This window comes from Alligator mississippiensis, chromosome 5 (assembly GCF_030867095.1).
Source record: "Alligator mississippiensis isolate rAllMis1 chromosome 5, rAllMis1, whole genome shotgun sequence".
Lineage (NCBI taxonomy): Eukaryota > Metazoa > Chordata > Crocodylia > Alligatoridae > Alligator > Alligator mississippiensis.
Genome location: NC_081828.1, coordinates 187,272,604 through 187,290,500, shown reverse-complemented (window position 1 = coordinate 187,290,500; position 17,897 = coordinate 187,272,604). Strand labels below are relative to the sequence as shown.

The following is a 17,897-nucleotide window of genomic DNA, read 5'->3' as shown; positions in this document are numbered from 1 at the left end:
GTGGGGGCATGGGGAGCCCTCCCACGTGCTCCCTGGTGGACCCAGAAGTAGAACACAAGTGCTTCTGGTCCATATCCAGGTCTGCTGCTGAGCATGCTGGGGACCTGCCCTCCCCCGCCCTCTGTGCTCCTGTGGGATGCTCCATTCGCCCCACCATCTCAGCATTCATGAGCCACCTGGTATCTTGAGGCATGTAGAAAAAACTTTTAAAACTGTGTCTATATCTGAATCGTCGAATGTTTCCATATCTCTCCGAATCAATTAGGAGGGTTCTGATTCAATTCAGAGAGATAAAGGGTCTCCTAATTCGATTCAGATTTGGAGAATTGGGCCTAATTGCCACCGAATCAAATCAGCAACTGAACCTTCGCACAGCCCCAGTAAGAGCCATCTGCCTAAAGCTGATCCAGATAAGAGCAAAGTTATATCAGTCAACTGAGGTAAGTAACCAAAACATGTGGTGGGCATTATTATATCAGCCTACAGGACTAAGTGGGAGAATATTTTTTATCTGGGATTATTTTGGAGACTTTAACATCATGTAAGGCATCAAATAGCAGCAGTGGCTAAGGCTACTTATTTCTGTCAGTTTTTGGAGGAGACTACATTCTTTTACTTTATTTGCAAACACAGGGAATGCTTGTTATCTGAAGTTAGACTGTTGCACTACACATAAGGCTGCCCCTTAAGATAATATAGAAAAGTAAAGTAACATACATTATCCATGCCCACTCACTGAAGTGTGATCACAATAATACTATGATCACACTTCAAAATGTGTGATGGCACATAATACTGGTGTCTCCAATCTCTGATGATCACCTGTTAGTGCTCAGGTGGAGTTTATGGCACTGATTTTAACTTCAAAGATCCAAATGACTTGAAACCTGACTATTTTAGAGCCTGTCTTTATGTATATGTGCTTCTGCCACAGCTATAGACAGAACAGACTCATTTCAAAATATCAGTTCCCAGCTTAATGGGCAAGGTGTTTTCCATGACCAGACTTCCATCTAAGAATTCACTCCACTATTTTATACCAAATAATTTGAATCCCATTAAGTTTTTGGCATTCTGCCAGATTCATTTATATTTCTCAGTTTGAGGGAAAGGCTGAGTGATAAAGGATAACTGCAATCTTCAGGGAAAGAGAGCATTTTTATTTTTGACCAACTACTTTAGATTTGTGGGTCAGAGGGAGACATTAATCCGACTCAGGCTGATGGTTTGAATTTAATTTTTTTTTACTGTATACTTAATTACTGCATGTGGACCACTTCATCAGATATTGAAATAGATTAAACAACAATAAATTACCACCCAACATTCTCATGACCTCTTATTAATTTAATGAGAAGAATAGTACATATATGTTTTAAAAGGTCTCTTTTAAAACCATACAATTCAAGCATATAAGGCAGCTTTAAAGCCACAGGGATTATAAACTGAAAATAAAGTAACAGTGGCTAGATCAGGGTGGGCAATATTTTCACTGGAGGGCCACTTACTGAGTTTTGATGAGCTGACAAGGGCTGCAACGGTAGCCCTGCCCCTTGACAGTAGCCACACACCCCTGGTCACCATCTTAGGACCAGAAATCCTGCCTCCTGACCTTTGACACCAGAAGTCCCTCCTCTTGCCCCTGCTAGTATTCTTTTTGAGAGGGGAGCTTGCTATCTTGGAACCAGAAGAAAAACAAGTGATATACTAAAAGTCAAACATGTACTATAATGTATTTGAATTTTATTTCAAACATATTTTTGTCCTGATCTATGTGCGTTTGTGTAGTGTGTATAGAGGTGATTGCATAATAGGTCAAAATTGTCTTATTCTTGTATATTGTGTATGGGGGAGTGTGTGGGATGTGTTTGGTGGGGATGAAGGCATGTGTATGGTGGGGTGTGTGTGTGAGGGGATGTGGCTATGTATAAGGGGGTGTAGGATATGTTGGGGGTTGTATATGTGGGAGGGTTGTTGGGGGGTGTGGGTGGGTGTGGGGACCCCCCCACATGCCCACCCATGGCACCCAGTTCCTACCGCCAGTGGCAGCAGCAACAGCAGGTGGCAGGCCCTTGGGATACTTGTGGCCCCAGAGCTCAATGCTTCCACCAGCCCCACACTCCATGTTCCTGCTCAGCTGCAGGTTCCCTACCTGGTGCCCAGAGTAAGCGCTGCAGCAAGGCACAGGAGCAGCCACTGGAGGCCAGGGAAACTAAGCAGGTGCCCTGGTGGCTGCAGCAGTGGCCCTGCCCAGAAGCTGTGCATGCTGCCCTGGGCTGGGACCCTCCCATAGAGGAGGTAGGAGCTAAGCGCATAGGCTGGGCAGGGTACAATTAACTGCTGGGCGCCTGCAGGATGAAACTTCCTGGCAGGCTGGATTCGGTCTCTGGGCCATATTTTGCCCATTCCTGGGCTAGATAGTGTCACTATTAATGGCTCGATAGTTCTAACTTGCTCAAAATGAAGCACGCCAGATACGTTGTCTTGTTTGACACTAAATACAATGCTCTAAAAAAACAAAGTGACAAACAAACGAACAAAAAACTCAAACGAAAATCCCTGAAACCAAACCCTTGATTGTTTAGGTGGCAACTAAAAGCAAAGAGCAAAAGTAAAATGCATTTAATTCCTTTTTTGAAGAAGCTTTCTGCTGAAAGAGAAAGATCATGTTTGTTGTGCCACTACATGAACTACTCTGAATGACTGTCTAAGCTGAGCTCATATTGCCAGGTAGGCTCAAGTTACCCTGCTGGTGAATGTTGGTTATTAGCTTTACCTTATAGTAGCTATAGTTTGGCACATTCAAAATGCAGCACAACAACAAAATTTAAAGCAAAATATCATGTCCTCTGAGGTAATCTTTCTAATAACCATTATATAGTTTAAAAGGGAAAGCCTTTTCCTTTCAAACCACAGTATTTTTTTATGTTTTACAACTGTAAGAATTGTTGCTGATAGTTCGCAGAAATAATCCACATCTCCACTCTTACCAATGTAACTCTTATTACAGTCAATGGCAGTTATGTGACAGGAATCATCCCAGAATATTTAACAAAACAAATGTCTCTAGTTTCTCTCTTGAGCCTTTGTGGACCTTAAGTCATAATCCTTCCCCTGTCCTTTCTCCCTTCCCCCCGCCCTGCCTTTCTGTAGACTACTTAGCAATTTCCCTTAATTTTAAATTGGGTTTTCTATGGGCCAATGCACTAGATTCACAAATATAAAACTGGCAGACATACTGGATGTACAATCATTCTTGGCAAACTAACATCTCCTGCATGGCGCATTTAAAATCAGGCAGAAACAGGATAGAACATGTCAATTCACAGTTCCTTTTAAAATACTACTAGACCTACTGTTATAACAGAAGGCTGAAAAACCCCCAAAGCCAAGATACTATAGTAGTAGACGTTAAAGAGGAAAAAATAATATTCTTTTTGTTTAAGTACCTTAAGAGTAGAAGTCTACAATTGTCTAACTCTTTCAATGGCTCTTCTTCTCTTCAGAAGAAGCTGACAGACTACCAATTACTTCATTGCCATGGAAGATTTCCAGTAAGTGCATTACACCTTCCACAGAAAAGGCCTCTCTAATCAAAGAAGAATGTAGCTTTCTTTTTGAACAGCAAATAAAGGTTTTCAAAGCAATGAGATGAAATTGTATCATTATCTAATATTGTTCAAGAGAAGCCTTCCATGGTAGATTACCTACCTCTCAAGAGTACATATGAAATGCTTAACAGGCAATTATTGGGGGGGGGGGGGTTGTTTTTAGCTAAGAACAAACATGTACTTAAAGGCTTAACCCCCTTCCCCCAGCCCCCCTTTTCAAGCAGCAAATATATTCTGTATATTCCTGCACCGTTCTCATTAATGCTTATGAAAGTTAAACATACAAAGGAAAAACCAGATCACAACTTTCCATCAGAGCTGTTACCTGGCTTATGTGAGAAGCACCACAGGAACAGCAGAGGGATGAGAAGCTCCTTCTTTGTGGTTTTATTATTGAAAAATTAATAGGCAGCTCCTTTTCCAAATCCATACTTTTATTGTTGGAATTTTCTCAAGCATGCCTTAAGAAAATGCATTTGTGAAGTTGAGCCATTGTGTCTTCCAAAAAGGTTTTTCAGAGCATGTCCATCTAGTATGTGCACTGATCCTGGAAGAGTTGCCTATGTGACCATCCATTGCACATCCGGGTGTGGGCGAGATTTGTAAATAGAAAATACCGGTTTTTCATGGTTGCATGCTGACATGTGGGCGGGGTTTAAATTAATACAGATTTACTAATTACATACCAACAAAAGGTAACTAGTCCTTTGTGCAAGAATTCATTTCTGAGGCCTATTCAAGTGGGTCGTCATTCAGTAGTGGAAAACAGCGGTCAACACTGAACAGTTCTAGCGCCATGACAAAGTGAGATCAGAATAACAAAGACAGTTAAAGGTGTAGCCACAGCTGTTAAGAAATTAAGTTAATATTTCCTCATGTTACATCTCAGTATAATAGACCATCTTCTCAGTGTTCGTGCATTTAACTCCATTGGAATTTACATACTGGCATGATAGAGAAACCTGACCCTACACTTTACAAAAATCCCAAACTCTGGATAAGATTATTGCAGTTGTCCAATTACTGGATTAGAAAAAAGTATGCCTGCAAGATCCCTACCCCCCTCCAGAGCAGCACTTAGCAGCTGAAGGAGAGGCTGGAAAGGAGCCAGGCTCTTTAGTGACTGACAGCAACAGGAGGTGTATGTCGGAAATGAAGACACAGAAAATGCATGTCACAATATCCGGTGCCCAAAACACCACATCAAAATAAAATAAAAATGGAAGCACATGTAGCCAGGTTTTAAATACTATCTGATGTCAGGGAAAGAAGACTCTGTCAGGCAACTCACAAGGAGCAGGAGTCTTGCTGCTGAGTTCAAGATGAACCTGACTAGGGTCAAAAGGACTTTGTGAACCACCCATATACCCACCTCTCCTGAATTTTTAATTTTTATCATTCCCAAAGACATGAGAATTAGTCTGATTTCCAGAAGACTTTTTGGTTGGTTGTTTTAGCAAAATTCTTATGATTTGAATAATTATTTCAAATAAAAGCTGTGGACGTATGATTGAGAAATATACTACATGTACTGACTGAACAATATGGGGATAGGCACTAAAAAGTAGTTAAAGTAAAATAGACAAGCCAGTGTCATTAAACACGAATGCTGCTTTCTCCCTGCTATCTTGCTGAGAGGCAAAACAGGCTGATAAGTGGGGTCCTGTCCTGCCTATATTCCAGGTTATCAAGCTCTGTGGTTGTTAAAAAGTTGGCAACTTTTACACAAACTGATTAAACAGCAATGGCCACTATTATAAAATAATTTGCCAACAGACCCTACCAATGAAAACTACAGTGATTTGTTACTCTAAATGCACAGAAAGACAGTGGTTATCTTGTATCACTGGGTAGTAGCTGTGGAAATAATGTTGGCTTTTTAATGGCAACCATAAAAAGATTACTGCAACTGAGAAAGCTATTATACAGTTTTAATGTGAAATGGGGCTTTTTCAGAAAAGAATGCATAATGAAAGCATGAAATTAACATAAAACATCTGTGCTTTTCTTTAAGAAGATTCTTTCCGGGCACAAAATACCTCAGACCACATCAGGCAGAGATTTGCTGCAGTGACCTTTTTCTTTTTATAAAAAAAGAAAACAGCTTTTTAAAGTCTACAATAAATGGTACCACTGTCTTTAATGCTACAATTAAATGTTCCTTAATAGAAGCATTTAAATTGCATTTTTTAAACAAGCCATTTCTCCACATAACAGCTAAAGATTGCCCCTCTTCTCTGAACAATGCTGTTAGTTAAAAATTAGTCAACCAGAATCTTTCAATTATTTATTTATTCAGTCTACAAAACCTAATTGACATATTTTACTTATTCTAATTAAAGCCAAATATTTCCCCTTTCTGCAAATAATTTAATACTAATTATAAAGCCTAATGTATAGTATTATTTTGTACTAAAAACAGCACTAGGGAAGCATAAATGAAGCTGAAAAATAATGATTGCAAAGCTCAGAGAAAACAGGTCAAGGCATGTGCATATGCACCCAGATTATTGCTAGATACCAGTGAATCTGCAAAATAAATTTGAACTAGAAGTACATCCTGCTTATTAGCTTACCCCCTCAAGCAGAAGCCAATTTACCATTTCATTCAAATATGTGAAGAGTGTTTCAACCATTTCTGGTTGCCTTTATTTTGTTTTCATCTCCATTTTCCCCTTTCCTAACGAAAAATCGGAGATAAACAAGAGATGCACCAAACCAGAAAGAATTTAATTTGATTGAAACTGAACCAAATGGCATTTTTATTATGAATTGAATCAAAATGAAAATTTTAATTTGAACAGAAATTTATTTTTTAAAAATTAAAAAGCAAGAATAAGAGGACAGTTAATGAAATTGAAAGGAGAGAAATAAAAACTATTAAAGGAAACACTTTCAAACATATATAATAAACCACAGACCTTGCTACCACAGGAAGTCACTGAGGCCAAACATTTAACCAAGATCAAAACAGGATTTGCTATTTTATTAAGATTTTCCAAATCATCATAACGGATTATAAATAAAACCTGGAGGATACATTCATTCTTACATCTTCCTCTGAGGAACTTGGTAGTGGCAACTGTCAGACAGGATACTGGCTAAGTGTATGTTACATCTGATCCAACATAATTTCTGCATTCAATCATTTTTTTAAAAGTATACCAAAAACAAGAGTGTTGAAGACTCAAGGTAGTCTATCAGCCAGACAATTAAAACCTTTTCAAAACTTCAGTTAACTAACATATGCATTTGTTCAATGATTTCTAGGGAAAAAAGGATCTCTGTGGTTTACAATATTGGAGATCACAAGAAATGCAGCATTACTGGAGGTACTTGAACCGTAATGTAAAAGAATTGTATTACTACATCCTCTCAAACAGGAGAAAGCTTCAATATCAAAGACATTTCCCCTTGTTTGTTTGGTGTTCCACAGTGTGAATCTTCACTAAAATACCAATTCTGACTTTATTAAATTCAGAATTGGTGCAATCAAATCATGCAGGCATCATTTTGGGAGGGCAAATGCTACAATACACAATACCATAGAGATTGTTATTACAGTCATGGTTGATGACTGCAATTTTAATAAAAGTGTTGTTTCTGCTAGTCCAGTCATAAGAGAAAAGAAACTGAAAATGTTCTTTCATGAGAGATTTGAGTGGTTTACTTTTGCCCTACAAACTACCGTTCTCAAAAGGGGTTTCAATTGCAGGAATTAGGATTAAGTTGAACCAGCAGATCAGGTAGGTCCAATTCAACCGGTCTTTTAGAAAAATCAAATTAAAATGTTGTAATATAATAATGGCCAAAAGATAAATGAAGGAGGTTTACTTTGCTACTGATTGACAGGAATACATGATTCACTTCCATATGGCAACATGAGAAGAGCATACAAAAGCTCCCAATGGAGAGCTAATGGGACTGTTTACCTGTATAAAAGTAAGCAGAGAAGTTGCAGGAAAAGGGCCTGCGAGATAACAAAGGATCTTAACTACTGTTCTCTGAAGTTCACTTCAGTTTAAAGCATATTCTTTTTTTCCTCTTTAAATGACCTATTAGTTTTCTAGTGCTGACCAGCATGATCTAGAATAGCCAAATTACTCATTCTTCCAACCCAATTTATTCCAAATTAATATTTTGCTGGCCTTGTTCAAGAAATTCTGTTTTAAATATTACAGGTGTAGAAGTTTGAACAGGTCCTACTTACAAGAATAAACAGTACATCTGACTTTCTGCATAATATTAGCCCTTTTGTGGTACAATGAAAGTAAATTATCCTCTTTAGAAAATCCTGTATTCTTGGCCCAAGAAATAGGTAAAGTGAGATTTATAAGATTTTTAAAAAGCAATAAAAACAACTATGGTAGGCCCTGGGTAAATGACCTTGGACACGTCCATAATTTAACTTGTTTTACCTGCAATTCAGAAAAATACAGAGTAATCCCACTCATAGACAGACTTATGAAAGACTATATCTGAAACCCTGGCCAGAAATTTGGAATACCTATGTTTTAAATTCAGTTCCACTGCTGAATTTTCCTGTGGCCTTAACCAAGTGCTTGGTCAAAATGCCTGTAGTACCTTCCACTAAAAAAATGATTTAGGTTTTACAGCTACTAGACATGTCCACAAGTGCTGCTATCTCAGCAGAGCTGAGAATCTGACTCCTGAACAGATTCTTAAATCTGTTTGGATCTTAAAAATCAGAAGTCCTTTTCACCTAAGTACCCTGAAATGTCTGATCTAGAATTGTGTACACAAAACACAAGATAAAAGTAAGACAGAAGGCAGAGTAGAGATGCACCTTATAGACTAACTGAATGAAAGATGCCTAAACTTTCATGAAGAATCTCTGGCTCTCAATCTTGTTTCTATCCTGGTAGTCTCAAACGTTGGTCTGAAACCCTTTAGGCTCCACATTTCTGGGTGAGTGTTCTAACCAGTAAACTATTATATAATAAGGTGGGAACTACCACTACTTTTTCCTCTGAATGTGTCTTAATGAAAAAACTGAGCCAGTGATCTCTACCCAAAGAAACAACTCTGGTGCCTTTTTGGGGCTATGAAACCAAGGTTAGATGCCTAACTCAGGGCTACAAGTAGGCACCTACTGCAAGATAGAAAGGGGACCTCAGGCACATACCTCCCTTCTGCATTTCGTATTGGCTGGCTGGGGCATATGCCCATTCAGTGTGCTGGCTGTTGCCAATCTCTAACTTTCCCATGCATTGTAGAAATATTCAACTTCCTTGCTCAGCTGGTGAATTTTGCTTCAGTTATTTGAGGCCTTCTAGACAGTGTTCAGCCACAACTATGCCTACTCCCTTTCATGGATCCAACTCTTAGTCCCTAGGGCTAGGGACACAAATTACACAAACTAGTATAAGTGATTGGAAACTGGTTCGTATCTGTAATGCAACAGAAGTTCAGTGCACATAAACCGCTTTCCAAATGGCCAAAACCAGTTTAAAATAAACCTGGATGGATGGAGTATTAGACTTAACCGATTTAGGTTAAATCTGTTTATTAAACTTTTTTCCCAGATCCCCTCCAAATTCAAGTTAAGTCATAGTCCCCCAGCATCCCAGGATGCTTTGCACCTCCCCTACAAATATGCCCCCTCTTGGCTACAAGGCTAGGCTGCCCCTGCAGTGTAAGCAGGCTAGCCTTGGCCCAAGCTGTTTGCTCCAGCTGAGCAAGGAGGCGCACACTAGTGCCCCCTGACTTCTGGCCGGGGCCAGTGCAGGCATGTGGCTGCGTTTCTGGAATCAAAAGCGAATGTCTGTTCACTTGCTTATCAGTTCAATCTTTGCTGCTTAGACTAACCTGTGAAGACAATCTATTCAGACTTGGGCTTTTTGACTGTCTGTATGTAGCCTAGGTGAATCAGTTTCACACCTGTACAATGAACAGTACAGTCCTTCCCCACCTAATAGAGGGGTTGTGAGCATGATTTTGAAACTGTCAGAAATTACAATAACTGGGCAATACAATTAAATGAGTCGGTAAGAGTTGACTATAGAGGACTCTTCTAATCTAATTTTAAGACAAAGGATGTTTAAAAATATATACAACTTTTGTGAATAAGAGTAGAAAGTTGTACAAACAAGTCTCTCAGGTTTCCTGACTGTGGGTAACATTATCCATTGTTCGGACAAGTAAAAAAAAAGCCACAAAGCCTGCAGAGGCAAAGCAACTTCCTTGACGCATATTGCATTTCCCTGCATGCCTACTCCTCAGCTTTCAGCTCAACACTCCTTTTTAAATGCTTGAGCTGCTTGAACAGGTAGCTCCTACTGAGGGAGGTCTGACTGCTTCTAGAACAAAAGGCAGTTCCTGTTATAGCTGTTTTACTGTTTTCAGGGATGTTCCTTAAATCTCCAATATATCTAAAGAGGAAGAAAATATTTTTAAGACCATTTAGATGATTTACTTTAGAGAAGCAGGGAGGTTGCTTTATTTGTGGTTTTTTGTTTTTAAATAAACAAATAGCTTTAAATAAACATGTCACTTTCATCTGATGAATACCAATGAAGAAACTCTATGATGTAAACATTATATGAAGACGCTATTGCTATATAAATGACATTCTATTTATACCTTAATGTCTTTATTGCTAATAGTTTAACCTGTTCTCCAGTAGTATACAGTTGTTTAGCACTTTAGTCTTACAGCGAGAGAGGGAAATTCAAATACTTACCACTCAGATACCCTATTGGGAACACTCTTTCTACTCAACTGTTTGACCCTCTCCTAATGCATGAGAAATCCACTTCAGTAATTAAACAGCACTTTTTCTTTAGCTATGTAGTTATTTATAAATATCTTTCAATTGCTTTATTATCTAAGAGCCGAAGAACATGCTTTTTACTCAATATATCCTGGGCTAAGGCCAGACATTACGCATAAAACAGTTTAAGTGATCAGAAACTGGTTTAAACCAGTAACAGAAAAGAGCAAATAAACCAGTTTGAAAATGGCTGGAACTGGTTTGAAATAAACCTGGTTGAATGTAGTATCAGACTTCACTGATTTGGGTCAAACTGGTTTACGCAATGTCTGTCCAGACCCCTTGCTGGTTTAAGATAAACCAGACTCCCCCAGCATCCCAGCATGCTCTCTGGGCTGGGTTGGGGGCAGGCTTTCTGCTTCACAGCAGAGCTGGCCCCTCCCCTCTGTTCCCAGTCTGGAGTTCTGGAAGAGACTGCAGGCATCTGAATGGCTTCTCCCTGCTAAGCAGGGATTATTTCCCCCACCCCTCTGCTTTACGCAGACACCTCTCAGCATTAGCTACCAGATGCTGTGGGAGATGACAGTCTGTGTTGTGGGAGATGACAGACAGACAGGCTTTTTGGAGCTAATCAACAGGTAGCTGGTAATGTTCTTCCCTGGAAAAGCTGTTAAGAAGAGCTTGAACTAATGGAGAGAGGCTTTGTTTTCTTAATGGGTGATAAACATTCCCTGCTGGGCTGCTCAGGAAGGGAGCGGGAGGGCAAAACATCAGAGCATCCTGTTGGGGCCTGGCCATGCCCCCCCCTCAGCTCAGTTCTGTGGAATGGAAGTGAGGGCTGCTCTAGCACCTGCTGGTTTTTAGCCTGAGCCACTGCAGGCATGTGCCTGATTTTTTTCAGTCCAGTGGGGATATCTGTTCAGTTACAAACCAGTTCAGCCTAGCCAGGTTAGACTAACCTGTAAAGATTGAATCAATTCAGGCTCAGGCTTTAATTTCTATCCCTAGCCCTGGTGCCCCACAATATACAGAAAACAAGTTTTGGACTCCAGCTAAAATTCAAGACCACAGTCATGCTTCAAATGGTCATTTGAATAATTTTGTCCAGGAGGTTCTTCACTTCAAAGGCAGTCACCCAAAGCATAAAGGGCAATTGCTGTACCAGGTGTTATGCACAAAACAGAAGCAGCATGTTCCCTGCTCCAGGGACCAAGTTCTCCCTTGCAGCTTTGTGAGTTCAGAGCATCACAACAAGGCAAGAGAGGGCACCACCATTTACCTTCTGCACCATTATCCCTCTCCTAATTGACAGAGAGGTACCATGCAAGAAATCACTGATCCTTGTCAGAAATAGCTGGAATGAAAACCCTGCCCATGCTTTGCAAACAGCTAAGCATCTCCATGAGGTGTTAAAATCCACATAGTAGTATCATTCTCATGACAGCCCATCCTCTAAATGATCTGAATGTTGGATTGACCTACCACAGTACCTATCCCATTCTGAAAAAGCCAAAAGAGTTCCAAATCATGGGACTCTGACCTATCAAATATGAATCATGAGGCTTTTCAGGTCTCACAAAAGTATTAACCATTAGCAAAAGTATTAATCAAAAGCATTAATCATTACCATTAATAACACAAGTATTAATCATTAGCATTAATCATTATTCCTTTTTGCCTCTAGACTAATACGGCTACAACCTGGATACCTGACACACAAAAGATATCGAATTTTAGCCAATTTTTAAATGAAATCTTCATAATTTTATAAGGAGAAAACAAGTTTGACCACCTGAAATCTGAGACCCTGATCCTGCCTTTGTTTGAGGTCATTTGCATCATCACAGAACCTCATCACAGAGCTCAGAGACAGACACCTTACCACATAAGAAATGCCTGCTCAGAAGAGCATTCCATCTTTTTACTCCTCTGTGATATATGAAACATCAAAACTAGAAGGAAATATGACTACATCCTGCTTATTACCAAATAACTTTGAGGTAAACAGACTATTCCAACTTTTCTGAGCCTAATCTGCACATAAAATGAATTGTTCCAAACAGGAGATTTTACCACACCTTCAACTCTCCTATGAATTATGAACTTTCATTTCTACCCATGAGAACTTTTACAATCTTTTCTCTTATGTCTGAAGAAGGGTGTTTGTGCCCAAAAGCTTGCAATTAAAGACTTTTTTTGCAAAAATCTAGTTGGTCTAATAAAAGATATCACCTCTACCACAAATTCTGATTCCTTTTAATCATTAGCTGGTATTTATATGTAAAAGGCATTTACCTAGAACCGCAGCCACCCCAGCTTTATGTATCCGAATTAAAATCATGTTTATTCTTTTCACACTATATATCTGTGTTAGAATTAAAAGTTACATTTCCATTTATCAGTATGGACCAGAAATTTATTTGCACAATATTAACAATGAATCAATTTCTCCATAGGCTTTACAGATCATCCAGTATCAGTGTAAGTAATGCAAAGATTCTAGCTCATTTGGCACAGTCATTTGTACATATTTAAATATTAAACATTTAACACATCAGAATTTTTAGAAAAGATAAGACTGCAAATTGATTCAATAATATTCTATTAATAACTAGTTCTTGAAATTAAACCTGTAAGTGAAAAGCAAAATAGCTGAGCATAAAACAAAAAACACATATAGTTGGAGATAATTTCACTTTTTAATCCTCTCCTTGCTGATGTTGGTAATCAATAACTGTTTCCAGAAAGTTTATTTTAGCTTGCATGATTAAGAAATTCTGCATATCAAGAGTCCTTTACACATTGGTTTTTCAGCCGGAATTAGATAAAGTGTTTAAAACATTCTGCAGCTTGTTCATTCACTAAATCCTACTGAGTGTTTACATTTAACTGATCAAGTTTCTGTCCTGAGTTTACATTTCACAGGTGTCTTTAGGCTGAACCCATGATCTTTCTGGCTTCAAATATCCATGCTTGGACATTAATTACCCAAACCCTACCCCTTTCCTACCTAAACTAACCCTTTTATCCTAGCCTTATAGATTTGAGGCTGTTTCATGTCATTTTATCACAGGTGGGTCAAATGAGTGAATTGTCCCTGGTTTGTAATTGTTTACCCATTCCAACGTGTTGATTAATATGAGCCCCCAAAGGGTTGCAGCCAGGAACAAGGAGATTTTATTCCTTACCAAAAGGAGCTAAAAACAATACCTTTGTTTTGTCCCTCAAATCACAGAGATGAAGCAGAGTTTATGTTTGCTCAAAGGGTTCCCTACCTCTTACCAGATCTACTTTTACCCAAGAAAAGCCTTTAAAAATGCTCAGTTACATTGTGATATCAAAGCACGCACTCCTAAAGTACACTTCCCTGACCAATTTGATTATCTACTAAAATAAATGCTTCTGCATTTTTGCAGATTTGAAATGCTGGAAAACTGTAGTTGTAATAATGAGGTCTTGTTTTAACAGTTAAAGGAGAGACATCTGGCAATAATCTACAAATAAATACAGTGTCTCAATTCTTAGTTTCTCCTCCAGAACACTACCTAGGACATTTTTGCAGCATGATTCATATAATCAGCATAATACATTACACAGCCTTTCAAATAATTCAGAATTCTCATTTCATTCAATAAAGAGTTCATGTTAGAAAAGGAAAAGAGAACATGCCATGCCAGAAAGCCTGCTTTATTGATTCAGTTCTGCTGCCAGGAGGAACAATGTGGTGAAGCAGGCTCTTAGCATTTCAAAAGCAGTTTTACAGTCAGCGGAAAGAGACTGGGTGGGGGGAAAAGCCAAACCATATTTACCTAAGCCCAAGGTTCCACAGGTGAGGTAGGAGATAAATTACGGAATCCTTTCCCCTTATTCCCAAAGTTTTAGATTAGAATGAATTCTGTTGTAATCCTTTAGATCTACCAGGTAAAATGCCCTCCATATCTCTGCCGTATTTTCTTTTGCGGTGAAACTCTAACATTTGCATAAAACCTACTTCCAGCCTATAGGAGTTTTTGAACAGCTACATGTTAAATTAGTTGTCTTGACATGCTCTATCAAGCATGACATCATAAATCTCCATGGTTACCTTAACCCCACCTGCCTACATGCCAAGATTACCTGTCATATTCAGACCTAACAATTCGCTCCAACCGTTCAGAAAAAAAGACAAACACCATTTTCCATGCTCTTTGTAGAACACACATTGCAATTCATAATTAATAAAAGTTTACCCCATCTGTAAATAAATTGAATTTTTTGGTTTTTCACCTCCCAGAAAGCAGATTGAAATGCTAGGCTTTGTTATCGGCCCTTCCCTGCTTAACAATGTATTTTGAATAGTTAAATAAAAAGCCTACAGTGCCAAATGTGTCTCAGATCATACTCTAAAGTCACACTGAAAACTGCTTTTGAAAAGCTTCTCTCTCTTTTTTTAAAACTTTTTACTGGTGCAACTTGTAAAACAGGTTCACTTTGCAGGGATTCCCCTTCCAGCCTCCCCCTCTTTCTGGAAGAAGCTGAGCATTTTTAACCTTTTAACTGCAAAACCTTTTTTAACTTCAGAGCCATTTATAAACTTGTTCCAGTCCCCCTACCTCTTCCTGACCAGTCACTCCCTCCAAAGCTCGTAGCAATGTAGTGCAGTGGACTCACCTGTAGAATAGTCCAGCCAAAACATTTGACAGCATCATCCAGGAAATTGAAAATGTCACTGTAGAGTCCAAGAACCTCTTTCTTTCTCTTTTTCACCCGCTTTTCTTTTTCTTTCTAACCTTCTTGTGGACCTTTTTAGTCCCATGGTCTTAATGCAAGCATTATACAGACAGGTATTACAGAAGCTTCCAGTGTATGTCTCTACTCCCATCAATTCTGAGCTGCAAAACCCTTGCTACTGTGCTTTTCAGGAGAGGTTGGGGTCACCCATGCCAGCTTGAATGGTAGTTTTTGCAACATAAACATAGGGCAATTAAAATAAGACTCCTGAGGGTGTGAATTTGCAGTACACTAGCTACTGTGTACTAATTCTGGTATAGGCACTTTTAGGACACACTAAGAGTGGCTCTGGGCAGCTTGTAATCCACAAAGGTTAAAAAGCATCCTGAAAATTCATATCCTTGTTAGATCTAGGATTCTGAAAATGGGAGTGCAGAAGGCATGGTACATTATCCCATATAACACAACACATTTTTTTCTTCAGGAAAAATATTGAGTTTAATATTTGTTTTTGATTTGATCTGACATTTTTTTAATTAATTAAAAACAGTCTGAGGGTTTGTGAAATAGGAGCTACACTACCAGAAGCAGCTAACAGACAGAACTGCAGGGGAAAGGCTAGCTTCACTGGTGAAACATCCAAGCCATTAAAAATGAGAGAGGGTCATTAACACCTGTAGAATAAAATGTTTACAAGAAATCAGGTAGATTTTAATGAGCCATGAATTCAATTGACGCTCTCACTGCTGCTGCCTGAACAGAAATACTCCTGCCATTGCCAGGGAATGGTTTTAACTTTGGTTTTAAAAGTTTATTGGTTCAATCTACACAGTTTAGACTAACCTGCGAAGATTGAATCTATTCAGCCTTGGGCTTTTTGACCGTCTGTACCTCGCCATGAACGTGTGCAGCAGGAATCATAGGGGGGAGTGCAACTACACCAGTACACCCCCAACCTTGAATCCACCCGTGTCCTTGTTTACGCCATACTAATTTCACTGTGCAAACAAAACCTCACCATTGTTTGCAGAGTGGTAGTGCCCAGAGGCACTTGTGGAAGGCACTGTACAAGTAAATAAAGGCTGTCCATGTCTCAGTAAGCTTTCAGTTCCAACACAACAGACTATAACTGCTGGGGTTATCATATTTCCAGTTTCAAAAAAGAGGACACTGGGGGTGGGAGTAGGGGGGCTATAATATGCCTGTGCCCTGCTCCTGCCCCTCGCTTCCAAACCACAACCACCCCAGCCCTGCTGCTGCCCCTCACTCTGGACCCACAGCCCCCTGCCCCCCAGCCCTGCCAGGACCCCTCACTCCTGACCTGCAGCTGCAGCTCCCTGCTGCCCCCGAAGAACCCTCCCACCCCGTTCCCCCATCTCCCCGCTCTGCTGCAGTCCCAGTGCAGGCAGGAGCAGTGCATACACTTACCAGAATGCAGCTGCCAGGGCCCGCACACATAGCATGTGATACCCCAGCCTCCAGTCACCTTCCCACACTACCTCCAGCCCCAAGCATCCTTTGCTGGGCCAGCCAGGAACTGCAGGGAAGTGAAGCCACGGCAAAATCCTGGAAATTTGCTGATGTTTTAAAAAACCGCCTGGACAGAAATGGGAGTACTCAAAAAGAGGACACATTTGGGAAAACCTGGACGTATGGTAACCCTAATTTAACTGCAGCTAACAAATATTGGTAGTGGATGGGGAGGAACACAGTCACATAGACTAGCTATCTGTCTACCAGGGAGCTTTCAACTCATAGCAAAAGTTAATGTTTGTGAAGTACAAGACAAACAAGTAAATGGACATCAGCAGTCAATCCTCCCTGGCCTACTTGGTCATCGTCACTTGGCAGTTCCCTTTAGGCAAGTGGGTCTCGAGGAGACATTTGTGAGAGAAAGGAATAGCAATAGCTTTAATGATTAAGTCAGGAAATACTTTCTGTGAAAAAAAGGCAGTAAGGAAGAAAACATTCAAATGCAGTGGAAGAAGGCAATCAAAGCTAGTGTCACTGGCAGAGCTGAGGGAACATAACATAGCCACACCAAAGTCTTTTTCACCATCAAGAAAATGCTAGAGCAGTGGTTCTCAACCATTTAGGTACACCTGGATAGGCCTGATGCACCCCTTGGAAAATGCCAGCTCTTAGTTTTCATTTGTTTTGTTTGTTGTTTTTCCTTGACAACAGAAAATTAAAATAGAGCAATTCTTCTGTTGCAAAGAACTCAGAAACACCCCAAAAGTACAGAATGTGTTTTAACATGATGGTTCCTATTTGGAATCTCTGGGTTTATCATGTGAATCATGTTCCCACACCTCACAGTGCTAGGCTAGTGGTACCCTAGTTGAAAATCACTGTGCTAGATCCTCTGCTGTCCCCAGTTTCTGCTGGATGCATCAAAGAGAAAGGAAAAAAGGTCTATAGGAAAGCTGCTTGATATTCTGTCCAGTTTTATGTTGGTCATGGCAATGACAGGGTTTAGAGCAACCTGGGATCTGTTCTGAACTCTGCCAGACAGGAATGATAACCAATGATCAGCCGTCAGCTGGGAACACCTGGAAAGCAATCCTCCCACACCAGGAAAATCAACCACTCAGTTCTAATCCTCAAAGGGAATTTACCAATCACTATTCACAGATAAGCCTACAAACTTCACTTCATAAATCTACTGGATACATAAAATCTTGGACTAAATATAGGCGTTGGATTTATGGCACATTGTAACCTGCCTGCCATCTGATAACCCCAGGTAACCTGTCTGCATTTTACCAGCTACATTCTGTCACTAGTTCAACATTTCCCCCACCCCCCACCTACCTGTTTCACACCTGTTGTCTCCCATGGCC

At 39.8% G+C, this 17,897-nt stretch overlaps 1 protein-coding gene across 10 annotated transcripts in view; it reads right to left on the bottom strand.

Annotated features, from left to right (window-relative positions):
• The window catches only part of KIAA1217 (KIAA1217 ortholog), a 279,741-nt gene that overhangs the window by 246,281 nt on the left and 15,563 nt on the right, over positions 1-17,897 (bottom strand). The window contains exon 1 of one of the 10 annotated variants that reach the window (XM_019497814.2): positions 14,154-14,345. The exons of the other annotated variants lie outside the window; for them this stretch is intronic. The gene's annotated coding sequence lies outside the window, so the exon portion shown is untranslated. Of the gene's footprint in view, positions 1-14,153; positions 14,346-17,897 lie in introns of those variants that run through there. 10 annotated transcript variants of the gene reach the window in all.